The sequence below is a fragment of the Marmota marmota genome, unplaced genomic scaffold, assembly GCF_001458135.2.
Source record: "Marmota marmota marmota unplaced genomic scaffold, marMar, whole genome shotgun sequence".
Taxonomy (NCBI): Eukaryota; Metazoa; Chordata; class Mammalia; order Rodentia; family Sciuridae; genus Marmota; species Marmota marmota.
This window is the reverse complement of record NW_025999949.1, coordinates 24,402,213-24,426,340: the sequence shown is the minus strand read 5'-3', so window position 1 is coordinate 24,426,340 and position 24,128 is coordinate 24,402,213. Positions and strand designations below refer to the sequence as shown.

Here is a 24,128-nt window from a genome sequence, read left to right as displayed (position 1 = left end):
TTATTTCTTGGCTGGAACACATTTCTCAAACTCCTCAACTCCTGGCCACACCTGACTCATCTCTCCAGCCTCAAATAAGATGCCACTGCCCAGGGTTCCCTGTGTGTTCTCCAAACTGGAGCTGATGACATTCTTTCCTGCTCCCTCGGAAGCCAACCTTTCAAAGAGAAGTGATGGTAAAGTAAATGTCAAATTATCCCTGGCTGGGTCCTGAGCAGAATAAATAGAATGCGCTAATTTTGATGCCACCCTCCCCAATTCAGAAAAGCATTCAAACTAGCAAAGATCGAAAGGTTGACATCTTCATTTCCTTGAACAGACAATTCTCAGAAATACTCAATGGAGTTAGAAATATCTAACAAGATGGTGAAAGACGCTGCAAGAATAATTGCTCTACAAAGGGGTAATTTACCTCATGGAGATGTCACAGGTAAAAGCTTTAAGTAATGTAGCTGAGGATGATGTTTTTGGAGGTGTAACATGAGCTCCCTCATTACATATAGTATCTGTATCAGCTGCTTTTAGAATCTCTCCCTCCAACACCCCCCACCTCCCAAAAAAGGCGTGCGAACCCCTGATTAGCAATTGGGAAGCCCCATACCCCAGGAGGGAATGATTCTGCCATTAGTCTCCAGAGCCTTGCAGGTTTCTGTCATCACAGAATGAGGCTGCATCTGTTCGGTCTTTCAGATTCCTTCTGCTTAATTGACAGGCCAGCTCCCCTCCTCCCCTTCCCTAGTGCCATACACAAGGGCCTGCAACACACACTAGTGTTTTCAAAGCAATATTCCCAGCAGGAGTTCCCAGAGGGGACCACACACCCAGGAAGAAGGACATAAAGGTCTAGAAACTGGATTTTAATTGCATTTGGATTTGGGAAGCCTGTTTTGATTAACAAGTAACACCATAACGGACTATCTCTTGCAATTTAATAAGAGGGGTATTTTTCCTTCTTTAGAAAGTGAAAAGGAGTCACATAACTCTGTGGCACCTCCCCCCACCCCACCCCCAATGGCAATGATTTGATTCTCCCAGGCTAATTTGAATGTCAAAACGGTTAAGTGGAACAAAAAATGACTTTCAAAGGGCTCTGGCGCCCTCTGCTGGTCATATGCTGGGAGCAGCACTAGAACACTGGAGCTGATGAAGTTGACCTATTTTATTTCCCTACAGTTGAAGGTGAGGATGCTGGAATTGCTCAGTGCATTTCGTTTTTTAATAGAAGTTGCACCAGGACACTACCTTATTCCCTTTTATGGAATGGCCTCTCTGATCTTTTTTTTTTTTTTTGCCTAATTTGGAATCATTTGCACTCTAGTTCACATCATACCTGCCACTTCCCTATCTCAAAGACAATCAGATAATTATAGGAAATGCTTGGAATTTCCTTATGTAATGGGGTATTTTTATATTCGATGTTTATAATTTGGTGCTACAAAAATCGAAGTTAATTCATGAATTTTGAAAGGCAAGGAGTTCTTCAGTGTGAAGTTGCTACAAAATCCCTCTGTCTGTGAAAGCCACTATAAAAATGTTGACTCTGGTGAGAGTGTTGTGTAGACCTGGCTTATGTCAGGAAGAGTATGTGACTAGATCCGTCACTACTTGGAAATCTCTCCCCATTGCACATAATCCTTCTCCTGAACAGTGTAGATGTTTATAAATATCAGTCTCATGTGGACATTGATCTTAATACAGGAGCCACAGGGAATAAGAGACACTGGTCACTGACCTCACAAAGCTTACATCCAGTAGTAAAGGTGATTATTGATCAGCATCACTTGATCTCCTCTTTGCCACCACAAGCCATCCTGCTAATTGCAATAGCTATATTAAAAGTCACCTTTAAGCTATTTTCCCAGGGCTTTTGCTATGGAGTGTGGCCCACAAACTCCTTTAAGAAAAACTATGCTCAGCACTAATTACTTTTTCTATCAATTCAATCATTCTTCTTAAGCTAGTACTCTGGGAGATGCACACATGTGGCTTCAAAGTTTTCCACAAGCACCAGGCTTGGTGCTTCTCCATGGTGGTTATGATGGAAATTTTTGATAAACAATATGTCATTCCTAAAAGGAGCAGAAACATCGTGTCTTCATCAGAGTGACTACATGATGAGATATGTTGAGTGACATATGAAAGCAGTTAGCCCAGCATCTAGAATATGAAGGTAGATATTCCTATTATGGATATGATATTGGAACTGAAAGAGGCCAAGGACACACAAAGACTAAGGGATATTGCTGGACAGAATTATGCCTGGGGTCCTAACCCAGCAACCCATTTTGTAGCATGCAGAATTCATAATCCTTTTTTCCCCCACTATGAGCTTTTCTCAAGGGTAATGATGAAATCATTTTGTGGTGTGTGCCAAAGTAGGTGCTAGAACAACGAGCCCTATGCAAGCTTAGAAGCAGAGTTCCATTCAGACTTCAAAGATCTGTCCACTGCCTGGTGAATGGAAAGATGACTGAAGGGTTTAGGTCAGCTAGAAACCCAGGTTCGCAGACACACTGGCTTCAGGGAGAGCAAAAGAAGAAGTTTCAGCTTCTAACCATCAGGAGAACAGTGTTCACCTGGACTCTCCAGGTGTTGTAGGGTGAGGACAGGAGCGAGTGTGTTCTGCCACGTGTCCCCACACCTGAGTACCATCAAACCCCTGCTCCAAGGGGTTTCCCAAGAGGTGAAAGGAAGGCTTCCCAGAAGTAAAATTAAACTCATTTTGTCTTTCTTAATCACCGTGGAATGTGAGATTCTTGAGTAAATCATAAAAACATGCAAACATTTCCCAACAGCAGGAAGAAGGGAACTGTGATTTGCTCATAAACAAAGGATAAGGGGAGCTAAGGGACATCACTCCATGTTCCCTTCCAGGGGTAGGATTCTCTCCAGCTGCCATGTTGGACACCACCCTGGCTGAGTGGACTGCCCTGCTGGGAAAGCCCCCGTGACAAGGAGGCATTCCCGGTTTCTCTAGAACTGTGGGTGGCCTCTTGTTGAGGGGAGAAGCCTCCAGGAAGCTGCCCGAGAACACAGAGTCCTTCCCACCACCACAAAGAAATGAAGTCTGTCAAAGCCAGAGTCAACCTGGGGCAGGTTCTTCCTGGATTAGAACTCCCGATGAGAACAGCCCAGGTGATAGCTGGACAGTCGCCTGGGTGGCCAAAAGCAGAGGACAGAGCCAAGTCAAGCCCATATTCCCAGCCTGCAGACACTGTGAGGAAACAGAACTGTGTTGTTTTAAGCCATTTGGTTTGTGGTGATTGTCGCACAATGATAATGGGGAACTAAGGCAAATATACAGAAACTCCAAACAAAAATACCTGAGCATAGTAAGAATCGGGTGGGCTAGCTCACCAGATATTTAAACACAAGACCTCTAGAATTAGAAGTTTGTTCTGAGATTTAAATAGAAAGCATGCCAGCAGCACAGAATAGAAAATCGAGAAATGCGTCCAACTGCATATGACTTTTAAAAATCACAGCATCTCAACCTAGCAATATTATGACAACTAGATAGCCACATTGCTTTTTTTCATGTGATTATTTTTATTTTTTGCAGTACTGGGGATTGAGCCCAGGGCCTCACACATGCTAGGCGAGTACTCTACCACAGAACTACAACCCCAGCCCCAAAGTCACATTTTTTAAAAAGTTAAAATTGGATGAATTACTTATAACAGGGTAAATTATAAGTGTATAAAAGATTTATTGTAAAAATAAAGCTATATAAACATGAGAATAGAATGGCTGTACCTGTGATGAATTGGTGAATTTTTCATAATCATCTATGAGGAAAAATTCCCTGACTATGTATCAAAATTGCTGCAATAAGGAATATCACTGATACATTATGTAAAATAAAATAAAATATTAAATAGAAATTTAAGATGTTATATATCAAAACACATGAACTAAGTAAACCTGAAAGCAAATTTGCAATGTGTCATTAATGTATGTGCATGGGAGGAACAGAGAAACTTTAGATAGGGCAAAGGGGAGGGAGGGGAAGGGAGGGGTCACAGGAGTAGGAAAGACGGTGGAATGAGATGGACATCATTACCCTAAGTACATGTATGAAGACACGAATGGTGTGATTCTACTTTGTGTACAACCAGAGGAGTGAAAAATTGTGCTCTATATGTGTACTATGAATTGAAATGCATTCTACTATCATGTAACAAATTAGAATAAGTAAATAAATTTTAAAAAGAACAAATTGGTAGTTTGTTATATGATAATATTATTATATTTGATTATATAAGAATACATTATATGATAATATAATAAGATGCATATGATAACTATATAATATAAATTATATGTAATAAACTATATATGATAATATAACAGAACTATACGTGATAGTTTATTATATGAGAAGTTTGCAAGGTGAAGAAGTAACAGGCAAAGGCCCTTTCAAAGCAGGAGACAGAAATGCAAAGTGTTAAAAGGAAAAAAGAAATGCAAATGTCTTTTAAATACGTGAAAAGATCATTAATATTACTCATAATACAGGAAATAAAAGTTAAAACTCGGGCTGTGGAAAAACAAGCTCATCTATTACTTGTTGAAATAAATAATAATTTGTCTTCAGCCATATCTCCCAGAAAGTGCCTGATTTCATTCGAGCTCAGAAGCTAAGAAAAATAAGTCAACTACTATGAAGGAGAATGTAGCTATATGGAAAAAAATACATACGTTCTTAACTTTTGTCCTAGGTGTTCCATTTCTAGGAATGTATTTCAAAGATGTTTTGACAAATATCACACGAGGCTGGAGCCGATTGCATTACTCACTCCAATACATTAGACCCCCCTTATCTGCACCCTTGTCATGGCCTCATCACAGGTACAGCATTCTGCAGCTTTGACCTTGAGCTTGGCGATGAAGTTTGCTTTGAGTGATGGCTTGTGAGTAGAAATGACAGGATGCTAGTTCTAAACCTGGGTCTTACGAGATATAAACAATGAATATTTTTACATTCAATTGGGGTCATGTGGTTATTTGCTTACCTTGCATTTTGTAGCAAAAGCTGATACAAAGGAAGCAATAATAGAAAGCAATTGGAAATAACCTAAATGTCCATCAATAGGAGGCTGATTGAATAAACCATGCACAAATCACATAAGCGCTTATTAAACTTTGTATTTAAGTCTTTTTTTTTGAAAATAGCAAGAACAATTACCAAATTACCATTTAACTAGATCACTTCAAAGCAATCATAGTCAACTATTTCTTTTTAGAATATTCAAATGTTGAAGAATACAAAACATTACATTTTTCCTGGTATCATTGGTGTTAATCAAGGGACAAATCTCAATGTAGTGCTTTGACCATATCATTGCTTTCAGCCCCAGAAATCAAGAAGTGTGCATTCAATTTTGGATTCTCCTTCAGAAGAGAATCATGAGTGATGAGATGTAGGAGCCTCAGCAGAAGTGATCTCTTTCACGGACGACACATATGGCTGACGGGGGAGGAACTGCTGGGGGTATAAGTTGCTCATAGCACATGGCTGCTGCCTCCGCTTCCCTCTCCGGTCACTGTGGCAGATAAGATCGGAGCCCTGGGTCAGGAACACCCAAGATCTCCTCCCTGCTTCACCATTTCCTGACAATTGGCACTATGACCAATGTAGTCTTTGGAAAACTCTAGGCTTTTGTCCTATCAAACATTTACTAAATCACAAAGAGTTACTGTATAGATGAAAAGAAAGAACAAACATAAAAGTTCCACACAGTGCTTGGAAGACCATAGATGCCCAAATATGTTTGTCTCTTGTTTGTTTTCTGGCCCATCTCTTCTCACCGAAATTGTAGAAACAGAAATATACATATAAACCCCAAAATCCCGGAGTAATAGTTAAATTTAAGATTTTTTATTAAGATTTTCAAACAAGCTTATATAAAAATCTATCGATCAAAATTCTCTTTGAAATATAAATACATAATTAAAACAAATTTTTTTTTTGAGAAAAGACTGACATCAGTGTGAAACACTGCAATCACATGCCAAAGCCTCAGAGGTAGATTTTCATTTAAAAAGGTTATTTACAAGTTTATTTACCTTGTTTCCTACAGGTGTGTATGTTGGATTTGACTTGCAGTTATGCACTCTTTCTTCTAGTGAGACAATGGTAGGTCTCTGCCTATGATGTGGGATTTGAAGTGCTTCTCTATAGGGAGAACTTTCTTCCTCATTCTACTATCAAACATGCCATGTGATTTGTTTCGGCTGATGTCAGGCCAATAAATATGACATGCAGCACATCTAAGCAGAAGGTAAAGGAGTTATCAAGATAGGGAAAGAACATTGTAATAGGGCATCAAGTAGAATATTCCTCCTCAGTACTGGGGGAAATTAATCTGAGAAAACTTTTCCTTTAAAGGGTCAAGCAGTAAATATTTTAGCCTTTGCAGGCCACATATAATCTTGGTTGTAGGCGCATTTTTTTTCTTTTACAACAACAGGGAAAGTCATTCTTAACCTTGTAGATGGTGCAAAAAGAACCCCTGTCCTCAATTCAACACTGCTTTGCACTAGCTAACTAAGGCAAAACCCAGAAGGATCGAGCTATTTCCAAAAACATTTATCTGGGTCCTAGAACAGTGTTCACGAATATTTACAGGAATACAAGAACATCAGGACTTTCCTAGTCTGTTCAGGTTGCCATAAAAAAACATGCCATCAATTAGGAGGATTATAAATAGCAGAAATGTGTTTCTCCGAGTTCTCAAGGCTAGGAAGTCCAAGATCAAGGCGTCAGTAGAATAAGTGAGGACCCATTTCCTGGTTCACAGAAAGGCACCTGCTCACTGTGTCTTCACGTGGTAGAAGGGGCAAGGCCACTCTCTGGAGCCTCTTACAGAATGGCACTATCCTGCTTTCATGGACTCTACCCTCATTACCTACTCATCTTCCCAAAGGCCTTACCTCTGAATTTTCATTCGCCCTGAAGATTAAGTTTCAGCATGTTAATTTCAGCATGAGAAGATACAACATTCAGACCAACTCAGTAAAATTCACAATGTTCAACAGTCAAGTGACTGGGCGTGCAAAAACAGCAAACAAACCACAGTGAAGATAAACATCAATTAATCAAAATTGTCCCTGAAATGATAGAATTTGTTTCCATAATCCAAATTATTCTGACTTGGGTTGTGACTAATCAACTCTGGCATTATGTTCTCTGTTTGTTTTTAACTATTGGAAATTTTCAGGTTGGCATTTTTTCCAATAATTTTCTTGTAAAACCTATCTAAGTTTGTGTTTGGGGCAGTAAAGCACATTTTTTAAGACATCTCCATCCACCATCATGCTTGAAAGTCTTGATTAACTTCTAGGTATCATCAACACACTTTAGTCCTAAAAAATTTTGAAGGGTAAAGATTTATCCTGATCCTTGAGCAAACCAGGGTCTCCACTGTGTCCGGTCACAGCCATGATAACCACAGAGGAAGTTGACTCAGGGGTGTGGCCCGTCAGACCACTAGATGGTGCAATGCCTTCACATTTTATAAACTCTGAAACCCAGAAGGCAATTTAGTCCTTTCCAAGGGACACTTACCAGATAGCTATCCTAATTTGTCATTCCAGATGTCTGCCTTACTGCCAATGATCTTGTGAAAAGGAACTAAGTCTAATATAGCTTTGCTTTACTTAACTTGAAAGACAGCTTTTAAAATTTTTTTAAAGTCTCACTTTTTTATGTGGATGCTTTGACTAGAGTTTGAGTAGTTTCAAAAGGAAACCATCAGATAAAATCTGATCCCTACTCTCATCCCTCATGATGAGCTGCTCACGTAACTCAACTGCCCCAGATGCCAGGCTTCCTCAAGACCCAGAGCAGTGTCCTCTTGAGCTCCATGCTCAACTGACCTTTCCGGCTTGCCAACATGTTTTCCCCTAAATTCTTATGGTACTTCTGTTTTGTTTCTTTCCAGATGGGCGTAATGGAAATGTTTGCTCATCTATTTCAGGCTCAGTTTTCCTCCCTGTATAATGGAAACAGCCATAGTGCCTGACTCATGAGGGTTTTGTGATATGTTGATGAAATGATATATGCAAAGCAATTAGTGCATTATGAATTCAAAACACATTCTCATAATTATTTCCTTACCAGGCTTTGCTAATGTAGGAGGTATCATCTCTCACTGTCCTGGGCTTCATTCATTAGTGAACACTCCTTGAACAGGGACAACTTGCCAAGCATCTACTTGCTGCCACAGATGCAGCAGTAAATAAGACATACCTGTCCTTCCTCACAGGCCTTAGAGTACAGGAACAGGGAGGGAGAGAAATCAATGTAGTGAGCTCTGAAACAGAGGAAGTACTGTGGGAGCACACAGCAGAAGTTACTGCCTTATGTGCAATTAAGAAAGGTCTCCCAAGGAAGCAGCATCCAAACCTGGGCTGTAAAAATAGCTGCACGTAGCCAGGCAAAGGGAGAAGGCGGGTGGAGTCTTTCTCCAGGCTCTGACAGCCCAGAGGCCACAGGACTGGACCTTGGCAAAGTCATGGCTTTCAAGTGTTTATGACAACAGCAAACAATGAGAAATATATTCCATGCTATGTGCACATGTCCCCACAGACAGAAGACCAACAAGGAAATGGAAGAAATGAGCTACAATGACCCAACTAGCCCTAACAGACACCTGTGAAACACGTCACTCAACATGTTAGAATAGAACTTCTTGATATGTGCCCATCAAACATTCCCTAGCAAAGTCATATCCTAGGACAAAAATTAAACTTCCATTAATTTAAAAGCACTCAAGTTTGAATTTCATTCTGAAAATCATGGGATGAAATTAGAAATCAATATCAGAATGAAATAAGGAAAATTGACAGTCATGTGGAAATTAAACACGATTCTCCTAAATAGCAAATACAACAAAAACCACAGGGAAAATTAAAAAATAGTTTGAAATTAGTGAAAATGAAAACATGATATACTAAACCACATGGAGCACAATAAAAGTGCTTAGGAGGGACATTAAAGCTGTAACTGTCTGGGGGAAAATAAACAGGAAGAATGATCTCAAATCAATAACTTAATTTTCTGCCTTAAGCCACTGGAAAAATAAGAGCAAATTAAACCTATAGCAAGCAGAAGAAAGGAAATAATAAAGATTAGAGTAAAAATTAATGAAACAGAGAAAATAAAAACAATTGAAAACATTGACAAACCCAAAAGTTGGTCTTTTGAAAAGTTGAACAAAATTGATGAACTTTACATCAGATTGAACAAGAAGAAGAAAGCCTGAAATTATTAAAAGGAGAAATTAAAGAGGAAACATTCTGTAACAACCTTACAGAAATAAAAACATTTACAAGAGAATAACTATAAATAATTATATGCCAATGAATTTGATGAGTTGTATATAATATCCATATTTCTAAAACTGAGTCAATAAAAAATAGATAATCTGAATAGACATACAATAAGTAAAGAGATTAGATCAGTAACTAAAGAAAAACAAAATAAACAAAAAACTGTCCCAAAATCTCAGCCTTCACTGGTGAATTCCAACAAACACAAACATATTAATATTAATAATTCACCGACTCCTCTGAAAAGATATAACAGGAGGGAACATTTCCCAGCTTACTCTTTGGAGCCATTATTTTGCAAGTATCAGACTAGATACAGACATTATGAGAAAACTACAGATCAATATCTTATGAATATATGTAAATATCTCCAACAAAATAGTTGTAAATAAAATTCTGCAACATTTAAAAAATATATATATACATCATGGCCAAATGAGACTTGTACCAAGAGTGCACAGTTGATTTAGTATCTGGAAATAATTAATTTAACACATCATATAAACAGAATAAAGAACAAAGTCCACATGAACATCTTATAGATGCAACAAAAATATTTGATGAAACCCAACGTCTATACACGATAAAAAGCTCTCAACAAAATAGGAATAGAAGACATGATAAAAAGTATCTGTTAAAATAACAGCAGCTCTAGTTATACTTAATGGTGAAGACTAAGTGCTTTCTCCTAAGATGAAACACAAGACAAAAATGTTCTCATGTCACTTTAGTTCAGCATTGTACAGGATCGCCAAAACAATTAGGCAAGACTGGGGGCTGGAGATGTGGCTCAAGTGGGGTTCGATCCTCAGCACCACATATAAACAAAGATGTTGTGTCCGCTGAGAACTGAAAAATAAATATTAAAAAATTCTCATTCTCTCTCTCTCTCTCTCTCTCTCTTTAAAAAAAAAAAAAAAAAAAAAACAATTAGGCAAGACCACGATGCCAGAGGCATCCATAAGGGAGAGGAAGAAGTAAAACTCTCTATTTGAAGATGATGTTACCTTCTATATATATGAATTCTAACATTCACAACAAATTATTAAATCTAATAAATGAATCGGAAAAGTTGCAAAACACAAGATAAAACACACACGAAAACACATTTCTGTATATTTGCAATAAGAATCCAAAAATAAAATTAAGAAACAAGTATTAATTTTGAAACAGAATAAAAAATGCTGAAATGCTTCAAAATAAATTTTAGAAAGTACAAAACTCACTCTGAAACCATTGTTGAAAAACATGAAAGTAGCTCTAAATCATGGAAAATATCTTACATGCATGGATTTCAAGACTTATTATCATTCAAATGGCAATACTTCCTGTGATTCTAAATAGGCTTTTTGTTGAAATTGACAAGTTTGTTGTTGAAATTTATATAGAAACTCAAGGAATCCAGAATATCCTGACCAATCTTGAAAATGAAGATCATGGTTAGACGACTTATACTTTTTGAAACTTACTATGGAACAGCAGTAATTAAGACATCGTGATGCTGACATAAAATAGACACATGGATAAATGGAAGAGAAGTGAGTGTCCAGAAATAAATCACTAAATCTGTTTGATTGATTTTCAACAGGGGAGTCAAACCACTCAATGGGGGAAAGATGCATTTCAATAAACAGTTCTGGGAGAACTGGGTATCCACAAACAGAAGACTGAAGTTGGACCTTTACCTCACACAAAAATCAACTCACAGTAGATCATCAACATAAACACAGGAACTAAACAAGGAAAATGCAGAAATAATTACAACCTTGGATTAGACAATAGTGGATTACAATATTACACCAGAAGCACAGGCACCAAAAGAAAAAAATTAAATAATAGGACTTCATCCATCCTGAAACATTATGTGCTTCAAGAATGTTCAAGAACTAATCACAGAACAGAAGAAAATATTTGCAATTCATATCTGAAAAGGGAAGAGTACCTACAATATAAAAAGAACTCTTATGATTCATTAATAAAAATAAGTCAATTAAAAATAGACAAAGAGGGCTGGGGATGTGGCTTAAGCGGTAACATGCTTGCCTGGCATGTGCGGTGCGCTGGGTTCGATCCTCAGCACCACATAAAATAAAACATGAAGATGTTGTGTCCACCGAAAATTGAAAAAATAAATATTAAAAATTTTTCTCTCTCTCTCCTCCCTCTCTCTCTCTCTTAAAAAAATAGACAAAGAATATTAATATATATTTCTTGAATGAAGATATTAAATGACCTATAAGTATTTGAAAGGATTCTCAAAAAATCATTAGTCAGCCAGGTGCAGTGGCACATACCTGAAATCCAGTGGCTTGGGAGGCTGAGGCAGGAGGATCGTGACTACGAAGCCAAACTCAGCAACTTGGCAAGGCCCTAAGCAACTTAGCGAGACACTGTCTCTAAATAAAAATGTATGTTAAGAAAATGGAACTGGGGATGCAGCTCAGTGGTTAAGTGCCTCTGGGTTCAATCCTCAGTACCAAAAACAACAACAAAAAATAATCATTAGTCATCAGGTAGAAGAAAATAAAACTAAAGTAAGATACCCCTTTGCACATATTAGGACAAGTGTTGAGGAGGACGTGGTGACACTGAAACCCTCATTATCCTGCTGGTAGGGATGTAAAATGGCTCAGGTACTGGAAAATAGTCTGGAAATTCCCCAGGCAGCTAAATACAGGGTTATCATTTAACCTAGGGATTCCACTCCTAGTTATCCTATGAGTTATATACACGAGAAAAATTTTAAAAATGCCCTTATAAAACTTTTATACGAATATTCATAGCAGCATTGCCAAAACTAAATGGCAGGAACAACTCACACGTCCAAAAACTGATAAGTGAATAAAAGAATGTGCACCCTCACAGCGGTATATTACTTAACAAGAAAAGGCAATGAAGTTCCAAGACATGGGACAACATGGATAAATCTTGAGAACATCATGCAAAGAGAATGCGGCCTGTCACAAGAAGTCACATATTGTATGATTCCATTTACATGAAATGTCCAGAGAGGACAAATGTGTAAAGACAGAAAATAGACTAGTGGTTTTGTACAGCGGGAGGGTACAAACAGGAGCAGGGAAGGACAGTGACAGCTGACGGGTATGGAAGTTTAGGACGATGAAATTCCCCAAATGTGCTGTGGCGATGACGACCCAACTGTGAATATATTGCCAACCACTGAATTACACGCTTCAATCAGGTGAATTATATGGTACGTGAATTATCTCAATAAAGCTGTTAAAAATCGTCAGTCATGACCAAGTACTGAGCTGTGACCTGGTGCTTTGGAAACACAGTGTTGAGGAACTCCAGTTTGGCTAGGGCCCAGAATGCCTGAGGAGATGCGGAGTTCAGGGACTTTTCGAAGCCAGCTAACAAGGGCAAGTGAGCTTAGAAACCAGCTCTGTCTGCTTCCTGGACATGTGTTCAAGCACCACACTGGACAACTTGGGTCTGCAAATAAAATCTCAGACTCCCACTTGTCAGGAATGTGAATCTCAGGCAAGTTTCTTAGCTCATTATTTCTTAGAAAATGGGGGTAATTGTACTTACCTCCTGTGCTCTTTGTGTAGAATAAATGATAATGAATAAAACAGTAATAAAGAAGGCAAATAAAGAGCAGCCAATAGTGCTGCTGCAAAACTGGAGTGGTTGTTACGGTGGCCCTTTAGTTTTTGAAAGATTGATTAGGGTTTGGACAGGCAGACGTGGGGCCTGGGCTGGTGGATGGAGGTAGTGAAGGCAGAGGGAAGGATAAGCCAAAGCAGAATCAGGAAGAAGTGAGGCACCTTCAGAAAACACCAAGTGCGTCTTGGCATAGGACACTGCAAGTCAAGAACTACACGGGACCAGGGCCGGGAGAGCAAGGTGACGAGTAGATTTAGTTAGACGGACCAGGAGACCCTCAAGCTTCAGGATGGAAATAGAATGTCCAGATTTGGGCTTTAAGAAAATGTATCCATCAATATCTGGCACAGATAGATCTTCAACAAATGTTCATTGGACAAATGGCAGCAAAGTGAAATATGCTTTGAAAAAAAAAATAGAAGCATGAAGTCGAGAATTCAGTTAGAAAGCTGTAATGTACCCTGTCACCTGCACTCCTGTCACACAGAACCTCAGTGTCCATCTGGCATTCTCAGTCCTCCATGTGGCCATGTACCAGAGGAGGCTGGCGACAGCCCCAGCAGCTGGGCCCTGCTTTGCCAAAATGGTTTAAGCATGAGTATGTGTTGTCACTTTGGCCTGTAGAGACATATGAGAATTTTTTGGGGGGAGTACTGGGGATTGAACTCGGGGGCACTCCCACTGAGCCACATCCCCAGCCCTATTTTGTATTTTATTTAGGGAAAGGGTCTCACTGAGTTGCTTACCGCCTTGCTTTTGCTGAGGCTGGCTTTGAACTTGCGATCCTTCTGCCTCAGCCTCACAGGCCACTAGGATTACAGGTGTGTGCCACCATGACCAGTGAAACTATGTCTTTGGAAGAGTTATTACGTGCCAGAAACCTTTAGAGGGGTATCACTATCCATTCTTTCTATATAGCATCTACTCCTACTCCTCACCCACACTTGGTGACATTTGGGAATTTTGCTAAAGAAAAAGAAAGAAGAGAGGATCAGCCTCTGAGCAGGACTGACCCGGAGACATAAGAACACAGAGAACACAGAGAAACTCGGCTGCAGTCCTGCCTGTACCATACCTGTATTCACTTTGGACTCCTCATTACAGAGAAAAATACACTTCCTTATAATTTAAGCCACGAACTTCCAGATTTTTGGTCATTAAAGCCAAAAGTTTGCAGATGGATAAAGAGAGCACGACAACTTCTTAGACAGAGGATAAAAATTTAATTGGGAACTTATGGTAGGTGAGGTAGTCACCACATTAACTTAGCAGCATAGTAAATCTCAGCCAAGCTGATTTTGCCCACCCCGTGGACACTGGGCACTATCTGGAGATATTTTTCGTGTTCACAGTGTGGGAGGAGGGAACTAGCTCCTGGTTTCTTGTGGGTTGAGCTACAATGTTGCTAAACATCCTACAATGTCCAGGTCAGCTCCTGGCAATGAGGAAGTAAGGAATCATCCCAGTGGACTCCTCAGTCATGGTTAGGTTGAGAAACCCTGAGGGAGAGAAGGCACAGAAAAGGTTGCTCTCGGGATTTTTAAATGACACTTTAACAGTAGAATCTCACTCTGTGTTTAGCAAGTGTTTAATCAGCACCTACTTTGTGTTAGGCTACTAGCAGGGAACGTGAAGAGGAATAAAATACAGCATAGGCTTTCTAGAAGTTGGGACTATCTGGGGAGAGTGATGTGTAAAAGTGTCTAGATTAAAGCTCCCAGTGAGTTCACTGAGGAACACATAACCTATCTGAATTTGAGAAAGGGTGCAGTATGTTCCCTGCATCTCTCACACTTGGGCCTCTGAGCATTTTTCTGGACAATATTAACAAGCCTAGTAGGGGTTGGGCAGATCTGATTAACTCCATGTATTAGTCAGCTCTTTGGTGACTGAAACCAAAAGACCCAACAAGAAGGACTTAGAGGAGGAAAGGTTCATTCTGGCTCACGGTTTCAAGGGTTCAGCTCCTGGTGGGCTGACTCCAGAGCTGGGGGCCCCGGCTGAGGCTGAGCTTCCTAGTGGAAGGGTGGAGCCGAGGGAAACAGCTGCATCAGGATGCAGAGAGACCTCTGCTCACCAAAGACAAAACACACACCCAATGGCACAGCCCTGGTGACCTGCTTCCTGTATCTACACCCTACCTGCCTACAGTTAACCACCCAGTTAACTCACGTTTGTGGGTTAATTCACTAATTCCTCTAAAGCTCTCATCATCTAATGATTTCACCCCTGAACATTCTTACACTGTCTCCAACATGAGCTTCGGGGGGACACTCCCGATCAACACCCTAACAGCAGAACACCATGAAAAAACAAGGCAAGGACATAGGGCACTCCTCAGTCACAGGTGGAGCATGCTGCAGACCCTTTCTCAGACTGAGAGCCAAGGAGGAGACGCCTATTGGTACCTATTGTCCTCCCAGGTGCCATCACATGTCAACGAGTTCAGCCACTATGAACCCAGTATGTGGGGACTGGTACCACAGGCATGGTCCAGGTGAGAAACCGAGGCTCAGAGAAATGACTGGGGTATGAAGAGTGTCACCTGAGTTCCCAGCACTCGCCCTTGCCAAACTGCTTTCCTTTTTCTTTATGGCATATTTTTCCCCTCACATTTTAACTGAGCTTGTGCTCCAAACTTCAGAGAAAATTGTTGGAGCCAAGGGGATTAAAATTGTGCTGTTACACATCCAGGCAATGGAATATTATTCAGCACTAAACAGAAATGAAGGACTGGGGTATAGCTTAGTAGTACAGCACTTGCCTAGCATGCATGGGACAGAGGGAAAGAGAGAGAGAAAAAGAGATAGATAGATAGACAGACAGACAAACAAACAGACAGATGGAGCGAGTGAGCGCGCACAAGCACTGTCAAGTCATGAGAAGATATGGAGGAATCTCAAATGCATATTTTTAAGTGAAAGAAGCCAATCTGAAGATCATACATACTGTATGCTTCCAATATGATTCTAGCAACAGGCAAAACTGTGGAGATGGTAAAAATATCAGGGGTGGCCACAAATTGGGGAAGTAAGAATGAATCAATGGAACACAGGATTTTAAGGCAGTGAAACTACTGTGTACAAAGCTATGATAATAGGTACGTGTCATCAGACACTTGCCCAAAGCCGCAGAACATACGACAGAAAGAGTGAACCCCGATGTACACTATGGACTCTGGGTAATAATGGTGTGACCTTCAGGGTCCATTATTTGTAATAGCACCACGCTAGCACAGAATATTGTTGGGCACGAGTCTGTGAGAGTAGAGGACAGAGGTGATACGGGGACTCTCTGTACTTTCTGTCCAATTTTGCTGGGAACCTAAAATTGCTCTAAAAAGACAGCCTATTAAAACAATCATAAATTCAACTAAACAAAAAGATTTCTTGAAGAATTCAGTTTTAAAATGTGTGCAACCACCTTGTGGTAGTTTTTAGTTGGGGCTCAATACTCTGCACCCCCTGATTTTGCTCATGAAGTCACAGTCCTCTTTATGTTCTGAAGAAAGTTCTGCCTTGAGATGCCTGTGCATGCATGTTCTCTAGAAGCATCACCAAGCAAGTTAGCATGCTAGAACATGGCAAGCTGTGCATCTTAAGCTCCTCTGTTTGATTGGAGAAGGGCTGGTGTGAAGTACTTTCTTCCACTAAGCCTCAGGTTCCTCACCTTTAAAATGGAGTCGACAGTGACAATTGTATTTACTTATTCATTTACTGTTTGATTTTCCTGATGGAGAGCAAGGTCCACAATGTCAGGGACAGTGTCTACTTTGCTCAGCACCTCTGCTTCTGCAGATCTGGCACTTGGCAGCACATAAATGAATGGATGAATGAATACACAAAGGAACGGTAACACCTAGTGGGCAGGGGGTTTGTGACACCCAAAGAAGCCAGTGCATGAGAAGCATCTGGCACGGGCCAGGTGTCCCCTCTCCAAGCCCCGTGAATTTGTCCTGTCACCTAAAGTGATCCTCAGCTGCCACCAGGAGAGTCATTCCTAGCAATTAAGAACAACAATAGACCATGCAACAAAGAGAGACGTGGAGAATACAACTGACCCAGAGAAATGAGAGAAAGGAGACACCTGCTCCATTTTCCCTTAACAACGTTTACAAAAGTAGGTCTTTGTCTCCCCTAATTGCACATTGGGGAAAAGCAGTATCAATTTAAATGCAACACGTTTCAACCCAGGGAAAGGGCTATTTCTATCTCAGGTCTGACATAATGATTCCCACAAAGCCCCAAACCTACTGATTCAATTATTCAAGGAAATTTTCTGAAGTTGAGATAGAATTTATTTTAGAGTTCATTATTATTTTCCTGGATCCTAAAAGAGAAAGGAGTGAGAAACAGAACAAGCAGCATGTGACCAGGGGAAAGAGCACTGCGTCCTGCCCTGGCTCCTCCTCAGCAAACTCCATGAACCTGGGCAGCTCGGGTTTCTTTGGACCTTGACCTGCTGATGTACAAAATCCAGAAATTAGTATGTCAGTGATCTCCAGAGAAAGCGTTTGGAGAAAACACGGGGGCAATATTCAGATTCCATTTTAAACTTGGAAAAAACAACAGAAGGCTATGATTTGAAAATCATAACCTGTATTTTAATCGGTGGAGGCACACAGAAGTCGAGTGATTATAAATGGAGTCTATCACCCCCGGGAAAATATATCATATCAGATTTTGAGAGGGAGCTGTGTGTGTGTGTGTGTGTGTGTGTATGTGCGGTGTGGATACAATCAAGTGATTGTTATTATGAGTACAGAGTAGACTCTTAAAGAAGCATTGATCATATGATTCCTTTATCATTTCCAGAATCAGTTTTTTTTTTAAAAATCCCATTAGAAGTGAAAGAGATGAGGATAATTTCAAATATTATTTAAGCCCTTTGATATGTTCAATGTATTGTGCAAAGGGCTTTGTTTAGATCTTTGTGCTTCCTCCTCAATGACCACTAAATAAATTGATGAAGAATATTTCAATCACATCCTACAAAATTTCTCTCCCGGGATTTTCAGGGTGGTAAATGTTATTACATATTAAACTCACAAGTCAATTCCCAAGTAATGAGATACTGCTTTTCACCATGAAGTCTCAAGTTAATGGACCAATAATGAAATAACTTCAGTTTAAAGTTATCATCAGAGAATTCGAATATTATAACTCAATGTTCCCTGCACCTACTTTGTTATAGGTTGAAGGAAATTCATATTTTATTGGCTTCCTAAAATGTGCCATTTTCTTCTGATCTAACATTTTACAGAGTTCACATGACTGACACATAGTAGGCGCTCAACAAATTATTACTGAATCAATAAATTAATCCATCAGTTAATTTTTCCCACAATTTTACAAATGAGGAAATTGTAGCTTGAAGATGAAGTAACTGCTTCCAGGTGGTAGAAGCAGTATGTAGAAGAGCCAGAGTCCAGATATGTCTAATGTTGATGTCAGATCTTTCCTTCTCCTTTCTGCTTCTTGATTTCTAGAATCTGTTTTTGATTTCTTGGCAGCACAGTGCATAGGAAATGATCTTCATGATGAACTCTTTTTTTTTTTTAGCTAAAATCACCTTCAAAATCTTAGTTGGCTATAAATCAAAACAATATTATGATCTCCAAGGAGGCCTGTGGGGATAACAGAGTAGAGAGATAAGGAAGATAAAAAAAAAAAAGAAGTGAAAAAGTTGATTAATATTGTTCACTTCAGTTGGAGCCCTAACAAAATCTCACCCCCTGTCACTTCTCTACCCACCCCTGTTTTCTCAATCACAGTGATGTTCTTTTATAATATTGACTCTTTTATTGGTGGTGTGTAACTGCAATCTATGAATCTATATAGGCATTAATCAGCAAATGAATACATTGGAAGTCTGATGAGCAAGGAGGTATTTGTGCGGTTTTAAATGACTCCCCACTGATCATGTTGATTTTAAAGCAGAACCCACAACTTTGCAATGGAGACTCAGATGACACCATGCTAATAAAATGATCAAAGTGAACATCGGGAGCAGAAGGACAAATAGAAATCAGACATTATTGGATAGAAACAGAGAAGAAGAACAAAGCAGCTTCCTCCTTGGTGGTTCTCCTGACAAAGATGCCCAAGGTAGATCTCATCACCACAAAACATCGGGAGAACCCAGAGGGTGGGACAGGCTGTGAAGTCAGCAGAACGGAATCCTTGAAAGTGTCATTTTTCATGGAAATCCAGGGGATGAAGAATTTTCCAGACTAAATGAAACGAGAGAACTGACATCTAATTCAACGAGTGGTTTTGAGCAGGACCTCTTTCTATAAGGAACTCATTAGGGAAATTGACAAAATTGCATGGAACCACATCCTCTAATCTCATTTGAGGAAGGAGTGGTATCAGGTACCAATGTTGATTTCAGAACCACAATTTGCTGTATTGTGGTTATGTAAGAGAACATTTTTATAGAAAAACAAACTAAATTATTGGATGGAAAGGTATTTTCTATCAGTTTGGCAACTTAATCTCAGATAAGGATAAAAAGATCCTTATTTTACTTAATACTTTGCTGAAATTATATTATTTTTAAAATTTAAAAACTCTAAATGATGAGAAATTAAGAGATAAAGAGAAATAATAAAGTCAAAGATAGAATATATGATGTCAAATAACCTAACTCTATGTGCTTGAAATAAATAATGATGGAATTTTTTACACTTGATGAAGATATAATAACTGATGAGTTCATTAAAATAGGAAAAAATCAACTCTGAACATATATTCAATATAAACTAGAAATAAGAAGATACTATTGTCTTACAACCATTTGCTCACATAATCTCTATTTGAAGAATAGGATACAAAAAAACCTTCACAAAATATAAACCAAGTTACCACCAAAATATATTCTCTGAAAAGACATATGAATGAAATAACGATGTAAAAAAATCCTACCTAAGTTGAAAAAAGTAAGTTTGAAATTAAAAACCTATTTACACAGAAAACTCTTAAGATTGAAAGGGTTTGCTGATGAATCTTATCAAACATTCAGGGAAGAAATAACAGTAATCTTAGACAAATACTTTCAGAAAATATAGAAGAGCACACTTGCCAACTGTATAAGGCCAGTATTATTTTGATATCCAAATCAGACATAGATCATTAAAATAAAATTACAGACCGATATCTTCAAAGACATAATACAAACAGCCTTTAAAAATTTAGCAAATCAAATTAAATCATGTTTAAACAAGATAACAAAACTATGACCAAGTAGATTTTTTGAAAAACAAGAAGTTCAAAATTGGTTAAGCATCTGAAATCCACTCAGTGTGCTCCACCTTATTAATAAAATAAAAGTAAACAACCATGTAATCATATGAATGATGTTTAAAAGTTGCTAAATATTCTACATCATTTCATGATAGAAACAATTAAGAGCATCTACTTAACAGCAAGAGCTAACACCATGCTTAACATCAAATACAAAGCCCAGTGCTTGATCAGGAATAAGGCAAGAATACCCATGCTCACCACGTCAGTTTAGCACTGTACTGGAAATCCAATGCAAACAAGAAAGGTAAAGAAATAAAATCCATGAAGATTACAAAGGAAGAACCCAAACAATCCAAATTGCCATACTACATAATTTTGTATGTGGAAAAACCTGGAAAGTCTACAGAAATGATACTAGATTAATAAGTGACTTCAGAAGCATTTCAGGAATCAGTGTAACATAAAAATATCAATTACATTTATCTATTCTATGAATTAGAAAATAAATATTTCAAGCTCCATTTAGTATAGTGTTAAAATACTTAATGGAAAATTTAATAAAATATACCCAAGGTACAAAATACTGCAAATAAAATTTAAAAGGGCTGTAAAAAATGCAGAAATAACTATTGGAGGAGTAACATTAAACAGATGGCAATCCCTTACAACATACTGATGAGGTGGTGGATATGCTAATTACTCTGATATGATTATTACATGCTGCAGTCCGGCTACAGCAAAGTAACTGGGGGGTGACGAGGAACTTGTGTAGATTGATACAGCAGGAGTGGGAGCTGTTTATTGTACGACAGGAGGGGTATATATACATTCTACACAGCTTATCTTAATTAACATAAACTAGATACAGCAGTCAACCAATAAGAAATCTCCACACTTAATGGCTCGCTGGCGTTACTTCACAAACCACTCCCTCTGGAAAAATGCCAGGCGCCATCCACACTTGTTTACAGACCCTAACATTTCCCCCTTTTGTTTAATTTGAGTAATGACCATAGTGGTTTTTACACAAACACCGTAAATAATCTGCTACAAGCAGAAGGGGAGGATACAAAATGTTACAATACCAAGCCAATTGATGGCTCCATGCAAGAAGCCCTTGGAAAAATTATACCAGCAATGACACCGTTAGCAAAGATACCGAGTTACAATTTGTTGTAGATTACACTTTGTTGTCTCAGTCCAGGTAAAGCAGTGTCTCAATAGATTAACTCACAGTCCAGGTAAGTTATGCAGGCAGCTAGCTTAAATCACAGTCCAGGTAAGTTCTGCAGGCAGCTGGCTTGATCCAAAGTCTCATCTGGTTCTCTTCCACCTTCATCTTCACTGGCACTGGGACGAAGGCAGGAACTCCGGATGGCTAAAGAAAATCCTGTAGTATTCCAGCAGGCACTAAGATAACAACCTTCTGAACAATTTAGTACATTATCTCAAGGTTTTTTACATTTGAAATAGGCCTTAGTGGCGCTCATTACTCATTATCTTCCAGGTATGGGAGAACCATTGTAGCTTAGTTATTGACATTGAAAATGACCAAACATCAGGAACACCGGTAGCATCTTCTGCCGGCTGTAGCATCCTGGGCAGCCCCAGATGACCCTAGGGAGTGTCCTGGACTCAAACTGCTACTGGGCATAGGGAGCAAGAGCCTGCGAGACTGTGCCTCCGGGTCAGGTTTGGATTTGGGCTCTCGCAGTGGCGTCCCGCTCTCCGGGCGGGGGGCGGGGAAGAGCCCACTGCCGCCGCTTGGAAAGGCCTTGCTGTGCCATGACCGGCTCGTGCACGTGGCAGCCGCCGTGCCGATTCACGCACCCTCCAGTAATGAAAAGTATTCAGTAATAGCCTTTTGCTGCAACTTTTTTCCTGATAATCCTTCCTCCTCTGAACTTTCTTCTTCTTTCTGACTAGAGTTCCTGGGCTTCCATCAACACATGCCCTAACTATTCTTGGTTTCACTGGGGTGCCTCCTTCCCTTAGTAATTTACCTCTCACCCCTTCCATATTTTAGTCACAAAGACAATACAATACACCAAGACAAAACAAGACACAAACATACTGTATCAATTCTCTCCAGTTTTTCGAAATGGCCATTTTTCCTCTCGCCCTATCTAGGGACGAGCAGATTTGCTCCCGTCCTATCTAGGGATGGACAGCTTTTTTTTCGTCACTTACCCCCGAGTGTCCCGGGGCTCCCCGTACGGGCCACCAAATGCCACAGTCTGGCTGGGCACAAATCACGAGCCACTGAAGCAGGAACAAACTTTATTTCTGAACTCCACCAGTACGCTCCACACACGCTCCCGGGAACTCCTCCCGAACGCCACGCGGCTCGTCCAGGAACAAGCAGCCGGAAATATCCTCTGGAAATCCCTCCTCCTGCACTTCCCCAACCAATGGGAACTCTCCGGGAATCCCCAGGAATCCCCACGAGAACTCCAAAGTAGCGTGAGAACTCCAAAGTAGAGGCTGAGGCGGATAGTAATGCCTCACCTGTCAACCAATACTATTGGCAAAATGCCAGGGGCCATTCTGACTCAGCTGTGGCTCTCAGCAATTACACAATATATCTCTGTGTTGGAACATCACAACGTATCCCATAAATGTGTACAATTTTTATGTGTTGATTTAAAAAAAGGGCTCCAATAAAAACTCTAACAGGATTTATAAAGAAATTGGGACTCTGTTTTTAAATTTGTCATGAAAAAACAAAGGATTTAAACTAGTTATGGCCTGTAAAGCTATTGTAACACAATACCATAAATGGGTGCTTTATAAACATTAGAAACAGTTCTCACAGTTCCGGAGGCCAGGAAGTCCATGGTCAACATGCTGGAGATTCATTATCTGGTGAGGGACCACTTTCTGATTCATAGAAGAAGAACCTACTTACTCTGTCATTATATGATGATGGGACAAGCAGCAACCTGGGTTCTCTTTTATAAGGGCACCAGTGTATTCATGAGGACTTAACCTTCACTACCTTATCTCTTCCCAAAGGCTGTAGTTCCTAACACCATCACACATTTTCAACATGTAAATTTTGGGAGGACATAATATTCCAGGTATAATACTAAGCAAACTAATTTGAGGCAAAATTCTGGGTATGCATACAACCTGATTTCAAGGCAATATGAAGTTACAGTTGTAAGGACAAAAGAATATTGTCATTAAGATAGACCACAGATCAATGGAAAGAACAGAGTGTCCACAGTGAGATCCACACTTATAGAGGTAATTGATTTTTGACAGTGGTGCCAAAGTATGTAAATGGTAGAAAGTGCATTTCTAAAAAATATGCTGAAACTACTCTATGTGGAAAATAAATACTACTACTATTTATCAAAAATAAATAAATCTTGACAATGACTTCATGCCTTACCCACAAACAAATTTGAAATGGATTAGGGACCTACATGCAAGAGCTAAAACTATAAAACTTAGAGAAGAAAACATTGACAACAGTTTAGGAAAATCTTTCTTGAACAAAACCAAAAGAACATAAATACATTGCTGATAAGGACAAGAACTGAGAGTCATTTGTAAATTAATAGCCCATTATGTTAAAACTTCAAACCTGTACTAACCATACAGCCTAGCAATACCATTCCTATGTATTTACCTAAGAGAAATGAAAACATATGTCCACACAAACTCTTTCTTGTATGCTCAAATTCTTGCAGGATGTTAATTAATCAATTGGTGAATTTGGCACGTCATACTATGAAACGTTTCTTAGCATTAACAGGGAACACATTACCATGGGTGGATCTCAGAACAATGTCAAGTGAAAGAAATGAAAAATAAAAGACCATATTGTCTCTTCTGTTGAAATTTTATTCTTGGAGAAGTAAAACTAACTGAAAAAACATCAGATTGGTGTTTTCCAGAGATTGGGAG

The 24,128-nt window shown here is 39.3% G+C and overlaps 1 long non-coding RNA gene across 1 annotated transcript; it reads right to left on the bottom strand.

The window, feature by feature from the left end:
• Positions 1 to 2,684: 2,684 nt before the first annotated feature.
• LOC125616497 lies at positions 2,685 to 21,076 on the bottom strand. The gene is made up of 4 exons (XR_007347128.1): positions 20,931 to 21,076; positions 13,814 to 13,818; positions 9,301 to 9,313; positions 2,685 to 2,695 (listed from the first exon to the last, which is right to left on the bottom strand). It is a non-coding gene; the product is annotated as an uncharacterized LOC125616497 (long non-coding RNA).
• Positions 21,077 to 24,128: the final 3,052 nt, after the last annotated feature.